The sequence below is a fragment of the Plecotus auritus genome, assembly GCF_963455305.1.
Source record: "Plecotus auritus genome assembly, chromosome: 2".
Lineage (NCBI taxonomy): Eukaryota > Metazoa > Chordata > Mammalia > Chiroptera > Vespertilionidae > Plecotus > Plecotus auritus.
Genome location: NC_137771.1, coordinates 74,715,475 through 74,735,541, shown reverse-complemented (window position 1 = coordinate 74,735,541; position 20,067 = coordinate 74,715,475). Strand labels below are relative to the sequence as shown.

General features: G+C 49.9%; 4 pseudogenes across 4 annotated transcripts; all 4 read left to right on the top strand.

The window, feature by feature from the left end:
• The first annotated feature begins 1,286 nt into the window (after positions 1-1,286).
• On the top strand, positions 1,287-2,068 carry LOC308241113 (protein PRRC2A-like; annotated as a pseudogene). Its single transcript has one exon. The product of its transcript is annotated as a protein PRRC2A-like (transcript).
• Positions 2,069-2,291: 223 nt separating this feature from the next.
• LOC308241112 (protein PRRC2A-like) lies at positions 2,292-3,736 on the top strand (annotated as a pseudogene). The gene has a single exon. The product of its transcript is annotated as a protein PRRC2A-like (transcript).
• A 132-nt stretch (positions 3,737-3,868) lies between these two features.
• Positions 3,869-5,307, top strand: LOC308241111 (protein PRRC2A-like; annotated as a pseudogene). Its single transcript has 2 exons — positions 3,869-4,023; positions 4,067-5,307. The product of its transcript is annotated as a protein PRRC2A-like (transcript).
• Positions 5,308-5,424: 117 nt separating this feature from the next.
• On the top strand, positions 5,425-7,261 carry LOC308241110 (protein PRRC2A-like; annotated as a pseudogene). Its single transcript has 3 exons — positions 5,425-5,436; positions 5,498-6,252; positions 6,309-7,261. The product of its transcript is annotated as a protein PRRC2A-like (transcript).
• Positions 7,262-20,067: the final 12,806 nt, after the last annotated feature.

The window sequence follows — 20,067 nt, the reverse complement described above, 5'->3', positions numbered from 1 at the left end:
CTCTCTCTCTCTCTCTCTCTCTCTCTCTCTCCCTTCTTCTCTCTCAAATAAATAAGAACATATCCTTGGGTTAGGATTAAAAAAAAAAAAAACGATGGTTGGCCTCATTTGGAACTAGGGGTACAGATGAATAAATAGCAGGAGGTACCACTACAGACTCTGAGGCTAAAATCAAAAAGCCAGCAGTACCAAGTATTGGTGATGCTGAAGGGAAATTGGAGGTCTCCCCATTGCTAGTGGGAAAGGACAGTTACACCACTTTGGAAAGCAGTTTGCCATCCTCTTAAGAACTGAAATAAGTATTTATCACATGAAGCAGCTATCCCATTCCCGATTTTTTACAAAATAAAAGTGAAAAAACACAGGTACTCAGGTCACCAGAGTTGGGAGGAAGTGCACACGTGCTGTCACCTTTCCTTGGACCCAGGAGTCTCTGTGGTGCCAGTACTCAAAATCGACTAAAAATTGACTTGAATTTAGTATAAGATAAGCTCAGTGTCAGCAACATTTTTTTATTTTATGTATTTTCATTTATCTCCACAGTAAATAGATCACAACCTGGGTTCATCTGCACGGAGGTAAGTTGTAATCTTACTAGAGTGATTTTTCCTGAAAATTAGCTGTTTTCTCTTTTTACACTGTCTTGCTTTAAAGAGTCTTCCTTACTGTAAGGTTAAACAAACATCCTCCATATTCTTGGCTAATTTTATAAATTTCATTTGCTTTCTTTATATTTTGATTTCCAAGCCATCTTGAATTTATGTTTCATTCACTGATATAGGACCTAAGGTTACTTTGTCACAACAAAACTCTGGGTCACCTTGTGCCTTTCCTTGTCAAAGTGAATGGCCCCTTTCCTGACCCCCAGTTCCCGGGCAAACCGGGCTCAGATCTGCCTCCAGATGCTGTACGGCTCCATGTCCCACAGCAGCACATGCTGTTTCCATGGCAGCGCTTTATTCAGCTACCTTGTAATATCTGGTAGGCGAATCCCCTCTTGAGATTTTGGTTTTAGGTTTTTTTTATTACTTTGACAATTCATTCACATGTTTATTTTTCCACATCAACTTTAAAATCATTTTGTGCAGTTGCCTGGATGGGCCCTTAGTCCGAGCCCTGCAGTGAGACGGGAGATGGGAGACGCCATTCGCCCCCACCCCGCCGCCATCCCACCCCGGGAGCACCTAGACCCATCCTGGATCCCCCACAACCGGCCAGGCTCCCGCACGTTTTGGGGGAGGTGCCTGTAGGACCCATCGTGCTCAATAAGCTTCCAGCGAAATGCAATGTCAGATCGCTCGGGGGGGGGGGGGGGGGCGTCGACTGCCAAAGGGAAAGATGGAAAGAAGTATTCCTCGCTCCACCTATTGGATGCGTACAAGGGCACGTCCTTAGAGATCCAGAAACATGCTGTTTCCCCTCGCCATGGCCTGCAATCTTGGCATACGCCACCCCCAGCCAGCCTTCCAAGCCTGAAAGCCAAGAATGAAGGCAGTGACCCCCAGGTCTCACCAGTTGCAGAGAGATGGACAGGCTGGGCAAGCAAACAGGATCGTGGGATCCCAAGAGCTCCGATGCCTCAGCCGCTCAGCCACGGGGATGGCAGCCACTGCCGGCTCCACAGACGCCTGCCTCTGACCAGCCGGAAGGACCCAGCAGCATGCGGGGTACAGTCCTGGGCACATGGAGATGGTGGAGGACATCAGCTTCCTGTCACGATTCTCTCAGAGGAATTTCCAATGCTGCAGGCGGCTGACGACCAGGACCAGGCTGCCAAGGAGAGGGAGTCTGCAGAACAGTCGTCTGGCCTGGACCAAGCCTCCGCCCCCCAAATTCTACAACTTGGAGGGACGGGTGTGGGCGTGGCCCTGATGAGCTGGAGGGCCTGGACTCCATACTTCACCAGGGTCATGATCCCGGGGAGACTACAGCCTTCCAGCCCACCTGAGTTCCCTCCCTATCCGGGAATGAGGCCCCCTTCGTGTATCCCCCATATCTGCCACCCTCTCCGCCCTATGGACCCCAGGGGCTTTACCCATACCTCACCCTGAGGGGACCTTACCTCTGAGGGCCCGCCATTTCCGTGTGGTCGGCCGGGCCCCAGGGCCCCATGCGCCTTACAGAGCCTTCCATTCTTAAAGAGGATCATCTCAAGGGGTCTGACCGCTGGACCAGGAGGATGGTGAGGATTGGGCAGTTGTCAACCAGGAGGCTGACTACACTGAACAGCTCAAGTTCAGTGACGAGGAGGGAGCTGAGGCAGCTGCTGGTGAGAACGGCCCCTGAAGCAGATGGCGAACAGGGCACTAGGCTGGCAGGGACCACCCCCTCCCAAGATGGCCTGGGCAGAGACCTCTCGGCCTCCAGAGACAGTCGGGCCTCCTGCACCAAAGCCTACTCCACCCCTCACCACCACTGCCCAGATGGTGTGGGCTCACCCTGCAAGCCCCCAGCACCTGAAGACAAGGATGAGGTGTAACGGCAGCACGTGGACCCCGCTGAGGAGGAGAGGAGCGTCGCATGCAGGAGGAGCATTGGGCAGCCTGTGCGGAAAAGCTCAGGCGACTTGATGAGAAGTTTGGGGCATCTGGCAAGTGGCTCACAGCAGAGCCTGCCGCCCCCCTGCTGCCCCTCCTGCCCCAGCGCCACCAACTGCTGTCCCCAAAGCACTCCCCATACTTTCAGTGCCTTCACCAGCACCCCAACACCAGAAAAAGAATGGGAAGAGCCAGCACAGGCTCCTCCTGCCCCGTCAGCCCCACTCCAGGTATGGCTCCATCTCCTGTCCTGGTGAGTGGTGGCGGCAATACCAGTAGCACCAGCAGAGGCAGCTTCAAAGCCAGCCCAGGGGAACCCCAACTGCCCTCAAAAGAGAACCCTGAACCACCAGAAGAGGTTCCTTTTCCTGCCACACCCCAGCCCCAAAGGTGGAACCCAAGCCAAGGGTGATGGGGTGGGCCCCACCCGGCAGCCTCCAGGCAGCCCTCAGGCAGGGCTTGGGCTACCCCAAATATCAGAAGTCGTTACCTCCTTGTTTCCAGTGGCAGCAGCAGGAGCAGCTCTTGAAACAGCAACAACAGCAGTGCAGCAGCATCAACAGGGCTCCACCCGGCCCAGTACCCCCATCACCACCACAGCCTGTGCCCATCGGGGCTGTGCCAGCTCCACAGGCGTCACCTCCCAAGCCCCCCTGTACCCAGGTGCTTGGGTTGGCCCCCACCCATGCCCCCAATGAACTTTGATCCCTGCTGGATGATGATTCCTCCTTATGTGAACCCCGGCTCCCCCAGGCCCGACCCCCTCTGGACTTCTACCCTCCTGGTGTGCATCCCTCTGGCCTAGCTCCCCAGGAGTGCTCAGACAGTGGAGGCTCAAGCTCAGAGCCATTTGAGCGCCATGCAGGCCCCTCTTATGGGATCGGGGCGCCCCACCAGTGGACACAAAGTTGGCCTGGGTAGGAGAAGTCTTCGCCACCACACCCGCCCACCCTCCCCACTTTTACCCCACCACTCACAGGCCAAGGAGATGAGGTGCCTCCCTCCACCCTAATCTGGCCAGTTATCCCGGCTTTCCTGAGAATGGAGCCCCTGGGAACCATCCTTCACTTCCCTCGGGAGGAGCCCACTGCCCCAGGACCCGCCCACTCCCCTGGCGCCTGGGCAATGATGGGGCAGCCAAGATACAAGCTTCCCCCGCCCAAGAAAGAGACTCCCCAAGGAGGAAACTCCACAGCTAACAGGTCCAGAGCCAACCGCAAGCCCATCGAGGAGTTGGAGGCCAAGTCCCCCCTCCCCTCCGGCTCGCAGAGAGCCCTCCCCACCACCTACAAAAGACCAAGAGCTGCCTCCCAAGCCCCTCGAACAGGGGGATGAAACTCTCAACGTCCCAAAGCCAGACCCACCCAAGGCAGCAAAGGGGAAGATGGGCCCTAAGGAGACTCACCTACCAGTGGGAACCTTCCCGCTTCGGAGGAACTATTCCTGTGAAAGAGTGGTTTCTGCCTCTGGCCAGGGTCGAGGTGAGGTGAGTATTTAGCCAGAAGGAGAGGTTTCCGGGGGACTTCCAGGCACCAGGACCAGGAGGCCGAAGCTGAGAGTCCTAGTTCCGGAGAGTTTCTTGGAGATGATGGGCATGCAGGTGGGGCAGGAGGACCCAGTCACCCCCTGCGCCCCGAGGCCGCACTGCCAGAGACCCAAGTGAAGCTTCCGAGTATGGTGAGATCCCCAAGCAACACCAGCAACGGGGCTCAGAAACAGGCAGCGAGGCCCATGAGAGTAAGCTGGCCCCCTTGGACAAGGAGGCCCCCCCACCCAAGGAAGGTGTCCTCACTCAGGTCCCTCTTGTTCCCCCTTCACCAGCCCCAGCCAGTTTTTCTGCTGCTTGAGATGGGTGAGTCTTCACTTCCAGAGGGGTGCTGTCCCAGCCGAGGGGGAGGGTGGCCCCCTCCACCCATTCGACCAGACTGGAACTGCCAGCCAAGTCTCTGGCCCCCAAGAAGCCTCCAGCTGGTCCTCTGCCAAGTAAGGAGCCTTTGAAAGAGAAGCTGATCCCAGGGCCTCGGTCCCCCATGGCCCGAGGAGGCAGCAGAGCAGGCAGCAACCTTGGCATGGCTGTGGGAGATGGGGAGGGCCCGAAGGAGGCCACACAGGAGGGCTCAGCAGCAGGACATACAACCTCGGTTTTGGAGGCTGAACCAGGAGTGGGAGAGTGCGGCCAGAGGGGCTGAGGGCAAGCACGCTGCCCCAGTCCTTCCAGCCTCCACCCTGGACCCAAGGAGGCCCTCACAACAGCAGTGGTGCGGGGCAGCTGCCAATTCTCCTGATCCGTCAAACCAGAACTCGGACCAGGCCACTGAGGAGTGAGAGACTGCATCCGAGAGCACTGACTTTGCTAGTGAGTGCCGAGGGGACAAGGTGGCTCCCCCACCAGCACCGCTGACCCCTAAAATTCTGGGAACTTCTGGGGGGCGGGGACAGCAGAGCCAGGCCAGGCATTTCAACCATGTCATGGAGACCTGAGTCAGAGAGCCAAGGATCTGAGCAAGCAGAGCTTCTCAAGTCAGCAGCCAGGCCCCAGCAGCAAGGCCGGGCAGAGGAGCTGGAGGAGGTCCTGGAGGGAGGACCGGCCCAGGGCAAGGGGACAAGAGGAGCTGGCCCTCTCCCAAGAACCGAAGCTGCCTTCCGGAAGAGCAGCCCGCGGGGCTTCCTCTGCCTCCTCGGGGCCCCTAGCAGTTCTGCTGTCTTCTGCCTGGACTGAGTGACACACAGCCACTCTGCTGGCACCCAAGAGGCTCTGGCCCAGGCCTGAGCCTCCCCAAGCCCCTCAAGGCCCCTCGCCTCAGCCCCCAACCCACTATGACCCTCAGAGGGCCAACAACACGGCATTGGCTCCATTTCGGAACTCGACTTTGAGGAGCCAGGGCCGATGGTGAGGGAGGTGGACAGGACTCCTCAGGAAGTTGCTGGGGTTAATCCTCCCCTCCTCCCCCAAATGGCAGGAGCAGCCTCCCAGAAAACCAGAGCTGCTGCAGGGGGAATCTTTGCCACCTTCTCATAGCTCTGGATTCCAGGCCCTCAGGGAGAGTCTGGAGATGCAGGGACAGGGACGGAGGCCCTGACCCCTCACATATAGAATCGTTTACATACTGCCGCTAGTTGAAAGAGTTACCAGCCTGGCCCCATGGAGCCCTGGATGGAGCCCCTGAGTCCTTTTGAGGATGTGACTGCCACGGAGAGGAGTCAGTCTGACAGTGGGGTGGACCTGAGTGGGGATTCTGAGGTATCATCAGGTCCCTGCTGCCAGTGAAGTTCCCCTGATGGAGGACTCAAGGGGACCAGAGGGAGCCCCCCGCCTCAAGCGGCCTGGAGGCCCCTCATGCCTGAATGCTGTTCCTGGTGAGGGTCCACCTGGCTCTGAAGAGAGGTCCTCCCCGCTCCCAGGTGGACAGAAAGGAGCTGCCCCGGAAGCAGCCTCTGCCCGCTGGTCCCATTGGCATAGAACGACTGCCTCCCTGTGGCCATCGCATCGACCCGGTTCCCCGAGCCAGTTTGGCACCAGTGACAAGGACTCAGACTTGCGCCTAGTGTAAGAGACAGTTTAAAAGAAGAGAAAGAGCTAAAGGCATCAGTCACTGCGGCCATTCCCATATTCCGAGATTGGGAGCTGCTCCTTAGTGCTCTGCCTCCACTGAGCCACAACCACAACCCAAGAACCAGGGTCCTGGGCACTGTGGCCCAGAGCCCAGCTCTGCAGGCCAGCGCTTGTACGCTGAGATCTTGTATGGCAGCCCTGGGCCTCCCAGCTCTCAGGTCTCAGGGGGAGCCATAGACTCAGTTACATCCCAACAAAGGAGGCTTCCGCTCTGGGACACCGGTGCACCCTTACAGGTCACGACCCCTGTACCTCCCCCTGGGCCCAGCGGCCCCCGCCCGCCCCACCTCAGCTCTCAGGGGTAGCTGTCAAGGGCCAGTTTCTGGATTTCTCAGCACTGCAAGCAGCAGAGCTGGGAAGTTGCCTGCTGGAGTTCTCTACCCTCCACATTCCTTCTTCTATTCTCCAGCCTTCTGCCCCAGCCCTCTGCTTGACCCTTGCTTCAGGTGCACCAGGATCTGCCATCCCACGCAGATTTTTATTCTGCTGCTCTACAACTTGGTGGCCAGAATGGCTTCCTTCCCTCAAGGGCTGCCCAGCAGATGCTTCTACCCATGGTGGACTCCCGGCTGCCTGTGGTGAACTTTGGCTCCCTGCCACCACCTCCCCTTTCTCTGTTACCTGTGGGCCCTGCTCTGCAGCCCCCCAGTTTGGCTGTGCGGCCCCCACCTGCTTCTCGGGTGCTGCCTTCACCTGCCAGGCCCTTCCCCCCTAGCTTGGGGCAAACAGAGCTTCACCCAGTAGAACTAAAGTCATTGGAAAACTGAACAGGATTATCAAAAACTGAACAGCAACCTTAGGGGAGCCACATCATCATGTTCTCCCCCAGCTGGAAGGTCTTTCTCTAGCCTCAGTTCCCATCTCAAAGCCCCACCCTCCACTATAGTGACGTCTTCTGTACCCAGCACATCGACCTTCACCAGCAGGCCTCCCCACCTGACGCCCTATGCTGGATGCCGAAACCTTGGGACCAAACGGGGCCACCTTCCTGAGAAGGGTCTTCCCTACGGGCAGAAGAGCCTGGGCCCCCAGGGACAAGGAGCCTAGGTTGCCTCCACCCACTGAAGGAGTTCCCCTTGCCCCTACCCACCCCCCAAGGCCTTTTACGTAAATTGTAAATATATAAGGGGAAAGGGATGGGTGGAAGGAGTTGTGGGGCTGGAGCCTCACTTCCCCTCCTCCCTGCTCCCCTGGTCCCCATCCCTGGGGCCATTTGTTAAAAAAAAAATGTTAATAATAAAATAAATTTTAAAATTAAAAATAAAATCATTTTGTGCAGTTTCCAGAAACCTGGAATTTTAACTGGACTGACATTAAATACAGGCACACCTCGTTTTATTGCACGTCACCTTATCGTGCTTCATAGATAATGTGCTTTAAAAAAATTTGAAGGTTTCTTGCAAACCTACGTCCCACAAATCTATCAGCAACTGTTTTTCCAACAGGGTTTGCTTGCTTTTTGTCTCTGTGTCACATTTTGGTAATTCACATTATATTTCAAATGTGTTTGTGATTATTGTACTATTTGTTATGGTGATCTGTGATCAATGATCTTTGATGTTACTATTTTAATTGTTCAGGGCACCACTGGTATAAGAAGACATATTTAATTGATAAATGTTGTGTGTGTTCTTACTGTTCCACTGATTGTCCATTCCCCTGTCTTTCTCCCTCTCGTCAAGCCTCCCTATTCCCCAAGACACAACAATGTTGAAATTAGGCCTATTAATGACCTGACAGTGGTTTTTTAAGTGTTTAAGTGAAAGAGTCATAGGCCTCTCACATTAAATAGAAAGCTAGAAATGACTAAGCTGAATGAGGAAGGCATGTGAAAAGCTAAGACAGCCTGAAAGCTAGGCCGCTTGCACCACGCAGGTAGCCAAGTTGTGAGTGCAAAGGAGAAGTTCTTGAAGAAAATGAAAAGTGCTCCCCCAGGGAACACACAAATGATAAGAAAGCAAAACAGCCTTATTGCTGATACGGAGAACGCTTTAGTGGACTGGATACAGCATCAAAGCAGCCACAGCATTCTCTTAAGCCAAAGCTGAATCCAGATCAAAGCCCTAACTTCAGTTCTGTGAAGGCTGAAAGAGGTGAGGAAGCTTCAGAAGAAAAGCAGAAGACAGCAAAGGCTGGTTCATGAGGTTTAAGAACAGACGCCATCTCCATATCATAACAGGGCAAGGGGAAGCAGCAAGAGCTGAGCCTGAAGCTGTAGTAAGTTATCCAGAAGATCTAGCTATGATAATGAATGAAGGTGGCTACATTAAACAGAAGATTTTCAATGCAGGCAAAAGAGGCTCTATATTGGAAGAAAATGCCAACGCTAGTATAGCTGGAGAGAAGTCAATGCCTGGCTTCAAAGCATCCAAGGACAGGCTGGCTCTCTTGTTAGGGGCTAATGCAGCCAATGACTTTAAGTTGAAGCCATTGCTTATTTACTATTCTGAAAATCCTAGGGACTTAAGAATATGCTAAATCGGGGAGGGGAAAATGGTGGCTGAATAGGCAATCAGTCGTGTACCTCATGCAAGGGCCAGACTGGAAATACCACTAAATTGGAGAAATTTCACCTGGAATTACCAGCTGAGGTCCAGCTAAAGAGGAGACTTATATCAAAAAAAAGGACAGAAAACACCTGGAGACTGATAGGAAAGGCAAGATCGGGAGAGGAGCTGACCCAGCTACCAGGGGCAGTAGGCCAGCGGGCTGAGAGTGAGGAGGGAAATCCTGGCTATGAGAGAGTCTGTCCCCTCAGAAGACAGAAGCACAGAACCCAGGCTGGGCTCCACAGCCCCAAGCACCTGTGCCAAAACCTATAGCCCCCATAAAACCCACAGGAGAAAGGATGCGTGGCTGCTGGCCACAGTAGATCCTGGAGCCCATAGACCAGAGCCAGTTGGAGAGAAAGCCACAGGGGTTTTTTTTTGTTTGTTTTCTTTCTTTTCTCTAAACCCAGAGTTTTCATTTGCAATTACTCACCTGAGGTTTGGTGCAGGGAAGGAGACCTAGGTGCCTAAAGAGAGGCTGGCATGGGAGGCATTGTGGGGAGACCTGAAAGAACAGCAGCCAGGAGCATTTGGTCCAGACCCCCAAAGCAAACGGCCATTTTTCCTGGGAGAGGCTAGCCCAGCCGTGGGCAAACTACGGCCCGCGCGGGGGCCGGATCCGGCCCGTTCGGCTGTTCTATCTGGCCCGTGGAGCCGAAAGAGCGGAGGGTTCTCTTGCTCTCCCCTCCGCTCCTTCACCAGCAGCAGTGTTAACATGGCAACGTCGGGAAACACGGCCGCAGCTCCTTCTTCTGAGTGGGCGGATTTATATCCGCCCATTCAGTAGAAGGAACAACCTCTCAATCTTCCAGAGGCTCCTTGTAATGCCCGCGGACGCGTCTCCCGACATCACCCTGGGAATGCGTAGACACGTTATCGTGGTGATGTAGGGAGACACGCCCCTGGAGAGCACAGTATCAGAGCCTTTCTGAGGTAAGATTAAGAGCTCTACTCAAACACAATTTTTTTCTGTTCCCACATTCTGTACATCACAATGACTTGTTAATAAAACAACAAAGACTTTCAGCTTTTAGTCACTTTAACTGGTGGCCTGTCCTTTGTCACAAAACCCTGAAACAGCACCAGAAGAGGTTCAACTGGAACTCATCGATCTTCATTCTGACTTTGTCCTAAAGGAGAAATCCAGCTCTCTTGAACTAAGAGACTTTTATGCTTCACTTAATGAAGCCACTTTTCCAAACATCCGGAGGATGGCACAGAAGATACTGGTGCTGTTTGGGTCAACCTATGTTTGTAAGCAGACATTTAGCGTCATTAATATCAACAAAGCCCCTCACAGATCCAGCTTAACTGACGAACACCTCAGATCTATCCTGAGAATAGCCACAACAAAACTAACTCCAGACTTTGATGCATTAGCTAAAGAAGGAGACCAACAACACTGTTCCCACTGAAGTTGATGTTTTAAAGACCAAAAACCTTTCAACCCAGTCTACATTGCCATCTACATCTACGTCCCGGGCATAATTTGGAAGTTGCACTAAAGAAAATGTTTAATTTACTGTTTACACATTTTGTTCTTTTCTATTTGTTTTAGTTTTAAATTATTTTATTATATTTAAGTTTAATTTGAAAGGCTTTTGTACCTTTCCTTTGTTAGGCAATTTTATTTTGCCTTTGCCATCTTCAATATAAGGTATGTTATTGTGCTATGATTCCTCCATTTTTTGAAGTTTCAAATTATAATAATTAGTGTTTACATTCTTCTTGTTAAAATGTTTGAAATGAATAAAACTATTGAAATAAAAAAAAAAAGACCGTACCTTTTTATGTAATGATGTTTACTTTGAATTTATATTAGTTCACACAAACACTCCATCCATGCTTTTGTTCCGGCCCTCCGGTCCAGTTTAAGAACCCATTGTGGCCCTCGAGTCAAAAAGTTTGCCCACCCCTGGGCTAGCCGCTCCCCACAGCAAGAGGGCAGGTAAAGAAAAAAAAACCTGCCCTAAGTGATATAGCCTGCCACACCCTGCATTTTGAGCTTTTTAGAAGAAACCAAAGTAGAGTCCAAGCTTAAGGTTTGAACAGTCTCAAGGAACCCTCAGTGACTGGACTCGGGGAGAGGCTGTTCACCCCACTATCCTGGGAACCAGACTGATATTCCGCCCCCCGCCTCCCCGCCCCCATGGAGAACTGATAAAAACTCCATGTTTCCAGCCAATCCCGTTGGTCTCCATACCAGGATCTCTGTTCAGCCAAGGGCAGAGTAATATTTTGGGCCACTCACAGAGGAGTAGCTCTGGGACAGGGAAACATACATACCCACCATATTCTCTGAAAGCTAAACAGCACTTCCCCTGCCTAAAGCCTTTTCAGAAACAGACTTTTGAGTGATTAAGATTGACAGCTGACTAGCAAGCAAAGGCAGGCAGAGGCAGAGCCGGGGAAAACGGGGAGTTTGCTGACCCATCCCTGGGTCCCGTGCTGCTAACAAACCTGCTCTAGAGGGCAGATTGACCCCTCTTGCTTGCAGCCAAGGCCTGTGGAGACAGATAAAAGCCATGGATTGGTGGATCGCTTGAAACTTCGAGCAGGTTGCTGAAAGCTAAAGACAGTACCTGACAGTAGTTAGCATCTAAGTACCTAGCAGGAAGCTCAGAATTGGCAGACAGAACAGTAGAGTGGAATCTAAAGTGAGCTCCCATGGGAAAACTCTGCTGAAATGAATACCACTTCACCTTTTTTTCTTTTTTTAACTTTTTCTCCTTTTTTTCTTTTCTCTTTTTTCCTCCCTTTCTCCTCTTTTCTTTTTTAAGTTTTCTCTTTACTTGCTTTATCCCCTCTTTTAATTTATCTTCTTTATCTATCTGCTTTATTGATATGTTATTATTCTATTCTCTGTTGTTTTGTTCATATATCTAATTTTCCTTTTCAATTTTTTTCTTTTTTTCACTACTCAATTTTTTTCTCTCTCTTTTCTTTCTCTTTTCTTTTTCTCCTGCTTTCTCAACTGTTTTTCTTTTTCTTTTTCTTTTAATTTAAGGTCTATGTGCTTTCTCCTCTGTTTTACCTTTTAAAACTTTTTTCTTGTCTTTTCATTTCTTTTTCACCTTTATTTTGAATAGTGTTCCTTCCCCTATTCCTCTTATTCTTTATTCTTATTTTCTCTAATTCAGCTCTGCATGAACATATTCTGCCCTTCCTTTTTTCTTGTTGTTTTTTGTTTATTTGTTTGTTTGTTTTCTTTTGTTTTTCCCCAGTATTTTTTCTTTCTTTTTTTTTCTGTCATTCTTGCTCTCTTTTCTCTTTCCTAATTCTCTCTAGTGACTGTTCTTGTTGGTGCTATAGGGGTCTCGTGTATGTTTTTGTTTTGTTTCTTCTGTTTCATGTGTTGTTTTGTTGTATTTTGTTCTGTTTTGTCATCACCTCCACAACTGTTTGCACACATGGTCAGGGGTGAGCCAAATAGGCAGCCAGCCTGAGAGGAGACTCCATTCATGAACAGGACAAAGCATTCAAAACCCAACTACAAGAGAAACCTAATAACTTAAGGAAGGGGTTTTCCTAGAGCACCCAGCTCAGGCGATTTAAGAGACTGCACCACTAGGTCCCAAAAATCACCTACTACGTAAGAACACCCCACAAAATCTGGGAGGAGCCCTAGCCAGTTTGGCTCAGTGAATAGAGCGTCAGCCTGTGGACCAAAGGGTCACAGATTTGATCCCAGTCAAAGACACGTACCTCAGTTGCAGGCTTCTCCCTGGCCCGGGCCCTGGTCGGGGTGCATGCAGGAGGCAACCAATTGATCTGTTTCTCTTACATCGATGTTTCTTTCTGTCTTGCCTCTCTCTCTTCCACTTTCTCTGAAAATCAATGGAAAAATTCCTCAGATGAAGATTAAAAAGGGGGGGGGGGAGATCAGCAGTCAAAGAAAAAAAAATCTGGGATGCATAGCAGTTTAATCTAATGCATAAAAAAAAAGGTACAGAAAAAATAGGGAGACAAAGAAATAACCCCCAAATGAAAGAAAAAGAGGAATTTTCAGAAAAGAAACTAAATAAAATAGATACAAGCAATTTGTCAGATAAAGAATTCAGAGTAATGGTAATAAGGGTGCTCAAACAATTCAGTGAGAACTACAAGCAACTTAATGAGAATTATAAGGAATCATAAGAGTATTAAGGGACTTAATGAGAGCTATACCAAAATAAAAAGAGGGGTTAAAAGAATAAATAGGAATCAATTGAAAATGAGGAATGACATAGCTGAAATAAAGAACACCCTAAAAGGATTAAACAGTAATCTAGAAGAAGCTGAAGACCAAATCAGTGAATTAGAAGACAATGTAGAAAAAAAACACCCATTCAGAGCAGCAAATAGAAAAAAAATTAAAAAACAGGAGGAGAGTTTAAGATAGCTTTGGGACAACATGAAACTTAACAACATTCACATTATGGGTACCAGAAGGAGAGGAATCCAAGCAAGGAATAGAGACCCTGTTTGCAGAAATAATGGCAGAAAATTTCCCTAACCTGGTGAAGGAATAAGTCACTCAAGGTCAGGAAACACAGAGTCTCAGCCAAGATGAACCCCAAAAGACCTAGTCACATAATAATTAACATGGCAAACATTAAAGACAAAAAAAGAATCTTAAAAGTCTGGAAGACAGAGACAGAAAGTTACCTACAAGGGAGCTCCCCTTAGAATGTCTGCTGACTTCTAATTAGAAACACTTCAGGCCAGAAGGGAACAGCATGAAGTATACAAGGTAATGAAAACCAAGGGACTCAACCTAAGACTACTCTATCCAACAAGGATATCATTCAAAATTGAAGGTGAAATAAAGAGTGTCACAGACAAAAAAGAAAAAAAAATGCTGGTTTATTACCACCAAATCACCATTGCAAGAAATGCTAAAGGGACTATTGTAAGAAGAAGAAATAGAAAGAAAGAGAAGAACACAGGCATAAAGAATAAGAATGGCAATAAATAAGTACCTATAAATAATTACTTTAAATGTAAATGGCTTAAATGTTCCAATAAAAACACATGGGGTACCTGAATGGGTAAGAAAACATGACCCATATATATGCTGTCTATAAGAGACTCAACTAGAACAAAGGATTCACAGAGACTGAAAGTGAAGGGATGGAAAGAAATTTTCCAGGAAAATGGCAATGAAAAAAGAAAAGCTAGAAAACCAAGATGGCAGCATAGGTAAGCACCTAAACTGCTGCCCCGCACAACAATTTCAAAACTACAACTAAAAGAACAGACACCATCCAGAACCACAGGAAAGCTGGCTGAGTGGAAAACCTACAACTAGAAGGAAAGAGGAAAGCTCAAGGAGAAGGAGTGGCAAAGGGCTGAGGTACGGAGACACGCGCGCGCAGAGAGGAAGGGCGGCAGAGTGCCTGGCTGGCTTTCTCTGGCGGAAGGGGAAAGAAGCCCCCGACTGCACTGAACCCCAGTTCCAACTGCACTGAACCTCAGTTCCGGGCGAAACCCTGTGGACCCAGGCTCATACAGGGGGAGTTTGGACTGTCAGGTAGAGAGAAAGGCACCCGGAGACTCGGAAACTCGGAGACTCAGGGGAGCCGCGGCGGCAGGGGTCTGGAGGCGCGAGTGCACACAAAGACTGCCTGCCGAGGTTACCACCGGCTATCCCTAGCGGAAGGGAGTCAGAAGCTCCTGACTGCACTGAGCCCCAGTTCCGACTGCACTGAACCGCAGTTCCGGGCGAGCCCCTGGGGACCCACGCTCTTACAGGGGAAATCTGGACTGTCAGGCGGAAACTCGGGAACCGCGGAAGGCAGAGGTCTGGAGACTCGCGCACGCAAGGGCAGGGCTGACGGGAAGCCAAGACTGTCTGCTCCGCCCTGAGACTCCACCCCTTCCAAGCTGAGCACAGAGGCTTTTGCAATCTGGCAAGGCTAATCCTATAAGGCTGTCTCCAGCACCGAAAATCTCCCAGTGTAGACACAGCTGATCCTCACAGCCAACTGGCCTGCAGGTCAATTCCTCCCAGTGATACCAGCAACAATCAAGACTTAACTACAACAAGGCTGTACACACAGTCCACAAAGGGGTGCACCAAGAGTGTCCACCTCAGGTTAACTGGGGAGGCTGACCCACTGGGCCATATAGGAAACCTAGCACACAAAGCCACCCTACCAACTCAGGGAAGCAGTGAAAAATGGGGAGACAAAGAAACAGATCACAAACAAAAGAAATGGAGGAAAACAAACGACTGGATATAGAATTCAAAACCACGGTTATAAGGCTTTTCAAGAATATCCTAGAAAAGGCCGATAAATATAATGAGACCCTCGAAGATATGAAAAAGGACCAACTAGAAATTAAACATACACTGACTGAAATAAAAAATATTATACAGAGACCCAACAGCAGACTAGAGGAACGCAAGAATCAAGTCAAAGATTTGAAATACAAAGAAGCAAAAAACACTCAACCGGAAAAGCAAAAAAAAGAAAAAAGAATCCAAAAAGTTGAAGATAGTGTAAGAAGCCTCTGGGACAACTTCAAGCGTACCAACATCAGAATTATGGGGGTGCCAGAAGAAGAGAGAAAGCAAGATACTGAAAACCTCCAGCCCCTGGTCTTGGAGACCTCATGTCCTTCCAAGGCTCTGCTCACCCTCTTCAGCTGACACACGAAGTAAATTACATTGTGTGCATGGAAACCCTTTGCAGGCTCCGTGGGGGTGTCTTTACTTCAATGCATTTCCGATTACCCCAACATAAGGAGAGACATCCTCATTATCAGGTAACACCATCGTGGTAAGACCCCTGCTCAGCCTACTGCAGCAGTTTTAAATAGGCCATGGGTCACCCTAGATGGTTTGGTTTAGTGGATAGAGCCACGGCCTGCAGAATGAAGGGTCCTGAGTTTGATTCCGGTCAAGGGCACATTCCTGGGTTGCAGGCTCAATTCCCAGTAGGGGGCATGCGGGAGGCAGCAGACCGATTCTCGTCATTGATGTTTCTATCTCTTTCTTCCTCTGCCTTCCTCTCTGAAATCAATAAAAATATATTAACAAAAATAAAAATAAAAAGGCCATGAATCAAATGTCGCTGATCTCCATCTATCCAGTCCCCTCACACTCTCTTTTGTCTTTGCCCCGTCCCCCCCTTAGCCCCCCTCCCACACACACACACTCTGCTGGGATCTGTAAAATGGGGTCAGGATTTCTACTTCAACCAATGGTGACACTTCCACACGGACCTCCTTCCCCGCCCATCTCTGTTCCCAGTCCTGGGGGTCTCTCCCTCTCTTCCCTCCATTTAACTTGGTGGGCCCTGCTCTGCCTCCTCCTCCTGAGACTTCCTGTCTGCAGCCTCCCCCTTTCTCCTCCAGGGGCGGAGCTCCCCAAAGGCTGTGTGGGGCAGGGCTGTGCAGGGCGAGCCCAGGCAGGGCCTCGGGTGACGGGTGACGGGTCAGGGGGAGGAGGAGGGAGGGACATGGAGTCTGTCCCATGGGGCTGTCACCCTCGGCCCTTCTCTGCCTCCCACTTCCTTTCAAGTTTTGGACTCAGTTTCTCCAACTCATCCCCGCCCCCTTCTCTGCTGTGACCCTGGGAGCCTGAGACTGCACCTTAGCCTCGGGCAGGCATGCCTGGCCCATCCCCAGTCCCTCTGTACTGGTGCTACCCACTCTCCTGGAGTAGTTAGTGAAACTTAACAAATAAAAAAAAAGCAGCTCTGAAGATTATAAATCGCGCACTGATAACGCTACAGGCTGCGGAAGGCTGTGCAGTTCACGGCTCTCTTGGATCATGCATAGCAGCCTCCCGCCCACCTCTGCCCAGGGCTCTGGCCAAACCCTGGGAGCTTCCTGACAGCTCTCACCTCACACCTTACTTTCCAGTCCAGCCCACCAGCGCCCACAGCAAGCTAACCTATCTGTTGGAGCATCTGCCCCCTGGTGGTCAGTATGTGTCATAGCAACTGGTTGAGCGGTAGAATTCCCAGCGGAACTCTGGTTAAGGGGACAATTTGCATATTAGGCTTTTATTATATAGGATAATGACCTGTTCTAAGTGCACAGTTCAGTGGCATTAACTACATTCACATTGTTGTGAAACCATCACTACCATCTTTCTCCAGAGATTATTTTTTAAATACTAGTGATCCGGTGCACGAAATTCGTGCACATTAAAAGGGGATTAATTAGAGGAAATAATTTAATATTGCTATTTGCCCTTTCTCTATAATAGAAGTGTCAGAGATGAAAGAAAATTAGTAAAATGTATATGAAAACCTTCCTCCTGTCAGAGTCTGGGGCACACCACGGGACCCAGAGTAAGGTCCCCACCCACCCACATGCACCTCAAAATCGCATGAGACCCAGACCCGGCCGCCCGCCCCCCCCCCCCCCCCCCCGCATTGGGCTAGATCCAGACCTGGCCAGTCCCACCCGGTGCCAGGATGGGGGCGTGGCCTGAGGTCCCCCAGCCCAGCGCCAGGTGGGAGACACGGCCTAAGATCCCCTGTCAAGCCCCGCTGGGTGGGGGGCATGGACTGAGGTCCCCCGTCAAGTCCCGCCAGGTGTGGGGGCGCAGCCTCAGATCCACCGACCCAGCACCGGGAGGGGGGCACAGCTTCAGGTCCCCTATCAAGCCCCGCTGGGTGGGGGCGCGGCCTGAGTTCACTCAACCCAGCACTGGGGGTGCACCTTGAGGTCCCCTGTCAAGCCCCGCTGGGTGAGGGGCACGGCCTGAGGTCCCCTGTCAAGCCCAGCCGGGCAGGGGGGTGCAGCCTGAGGTCCCCTGGCCCGGTGCTGAGGTGGGGGGGTGCGGTCTGAGGTCCCCCAGCCTGTTCCCGGGGTGGGGGGCACAGACTGAAGTCCCCTGTCAAGCTCCACCTGGTGGGGGGAGCAGCCTGAGGTCCCCTGTCAAGCCCTGCCGGGTGGGGGAGGGCTTAGCCTCAGGTCCCTGCTGATTGCTTGTTAAGGCTCCTTATAGGAACTTGGCCTCAGCTGTGGGTGCATCCATCTTTGTGACAGAGTGATGGTCAATTAGCATATTCTCTCTTTATTAGATAGGATATTTTTATTGATTTCAGAGAGAAAAGAAGAGGGAGAGATAGAAACATCAATGAGGAGAGAGAATCATCGATCAGCTGCCTCCTGCACGCCCCCTACTGGGGATCAAGCCCACAACCCAGGCATATGCCCTTGACTGGAATCGAACCTGGGACCCTTCAGTCCACAGGCCGACACTCTATCCCCTGAGCCAAACCAGCTAGGGCTCTCCAGAGATTATTCATCTTCCCAAATTAAAACTCTGTACCCATTTGACAATAGCCCCCAACCCCCAGCCACTTATAACCATACAATAGTTCCTCAGGTTACATCGGAGATCCATTCCTATGGTGCGAGGTAACGCGATTTTCGCCGTAAGTGGGAACCCACCTACATGAGCACCTACATCACTCACATGGAGCACATACACAGCAGTAATGAAGTGAAACAGTAAAAAAAATTTAAAAGAAAGATAACAATTCCTGACCTTTATTTGGGGCAAATAAATAATAAAAAACATAAAGCACATATGTACATATGTCGAAATGATGGAACTTTTTTTTATATATAAATAAATGGGAGATGGCGATGTAACCATGAAACAACGTACGTCGAGTCCAACGTAACCTGAGGACTGTCTGTAGTTCTACTTAATGGTGACTGCACCACATCCCTCATATAAGTGGAATTATTCAGTATCTTGTCCCTTTTGTTTAGCTTATTTCACTTGACATAATGTCCTCAAAGTTCATCCATGTTGTAGCATGTGTCAGAATATCCCTCTTTTAAAGGCTGAGTGACATTCCATTGTATGTCTATATCATATTTATCAATTCATCCATATGAGCTTTTTCTGGGGTATTTTGTTGTCGCTGTGTGTTTATTTTAAGGAGACATCCTTAGAGACTGTGCAATAAAGCACTGACATCGGCAATAGCCTTTGAGGAGCTGGCTCAAGAGCACCTTCTCAGCCATAAGCAGAGGAAGGCATGAGCAGGAGTCACGGCCACACTGTGCATTGAATAAAGGACAGAGGAGAGATGAGATCAGACCCTGTTTTATTTCTTGCTTTTAGTTTATTCTTTAGAGGCTTAGAAGGATGCTGCTACTTGGGATCTGCCTTGCCTTGTATACCCCACATCCTTTGAGTCCTCCCAGAGGCACTCCTATGGCTCAGCTTGGAATTCTAAGAAACAAGCCCTGTGCACGGCCCTGGTGGGCCAGCCTCCCCTCCTGCAGCACACAAGCTGCTCCAGCAGGGCTGGATATGAGCTGTGGAAAAGAGAAAGCCCAGTAAAGAGTGGGGAGGTGGGTGGTGAGTGGAGGGTACCATTCTTCTCTTTTCTTGCTCATATACCTATTCTTGTTCTTTGCTTGCCTTCAGGTATTTGTGAACTTTGCCAAGCAGCACACAAACTCACGACCTCCCTGAGCTGCTGGAGCCAGTAGACAAGCCAAGGTACCCACCACACTTTCCCAGCCCACTGCTGGTCCACTGGACCTGAGGGCCTCCAAGGCTCAGATATGCCTCCTGCAGAGAGCCCCGCCCAACCACACACACTGCGTGTCCCCCTACCTGTCTCCCCCAGTTCTGTGCTAAAGGACTTTCAATTGATAGTGGTGTGAGTTCCTTTTATAATCAGGAAAAAATTTGGGTGGTGTGGGAGAGCATTTTTAAAAAGAATTTTCCCACATGTGTTTTCTTCCAGAAAAAAAAATAGATTTTTGGAAATTAGAAGCAGGGAAAATAGGAGAGTATAATAAATTGTCTTGATTGTTGGGATAATTGACATCTATGTCTGGTCATGTGTTTGAGTTTCAAAGGAAAGGAATTAAGTGGCACTTCATTTCAGTGGTGGACACGTTTGGTGAAAGTGAGTATTGTCTGTTTTAGGAAGAGGGCTCATTCTTCTTTATAAAATTATTTAAGAAAAGATGAAGGAGGAAGAAGGCATGTATTCTGGCCAGTGATAACTCATGGAATAGGTGCATCCAGGTTCCTGCCTGGCATCACACCCCAGCCCCATGTAGGGAGCACTCACACCCATTCGAGAGAGAGAGAGAGAGAGAGAGAGAGAGAGAGAGAGAGAGAGAGAGAGAGAGAGAGAGAGAACAGGAGGAGGCACCATATGCCTTGGTTTAAGCCTGGGATGATAAGGGGACAAATTATCTCAGTCATTCTCTCTAGATTTACCTGGAGAGTAAATCACATAAAATCAAAGTGCTTTTCCAACCAGCAAAGATGTGCAAAACCTTATTTCCCATAAATTTCTCATTCCTCCCACCATCTTATTAGTTACAAGGAAACCAAATATTGCTAATATTGGACATACTCCCTTCCAAGGCCATGCTTATGATGAAT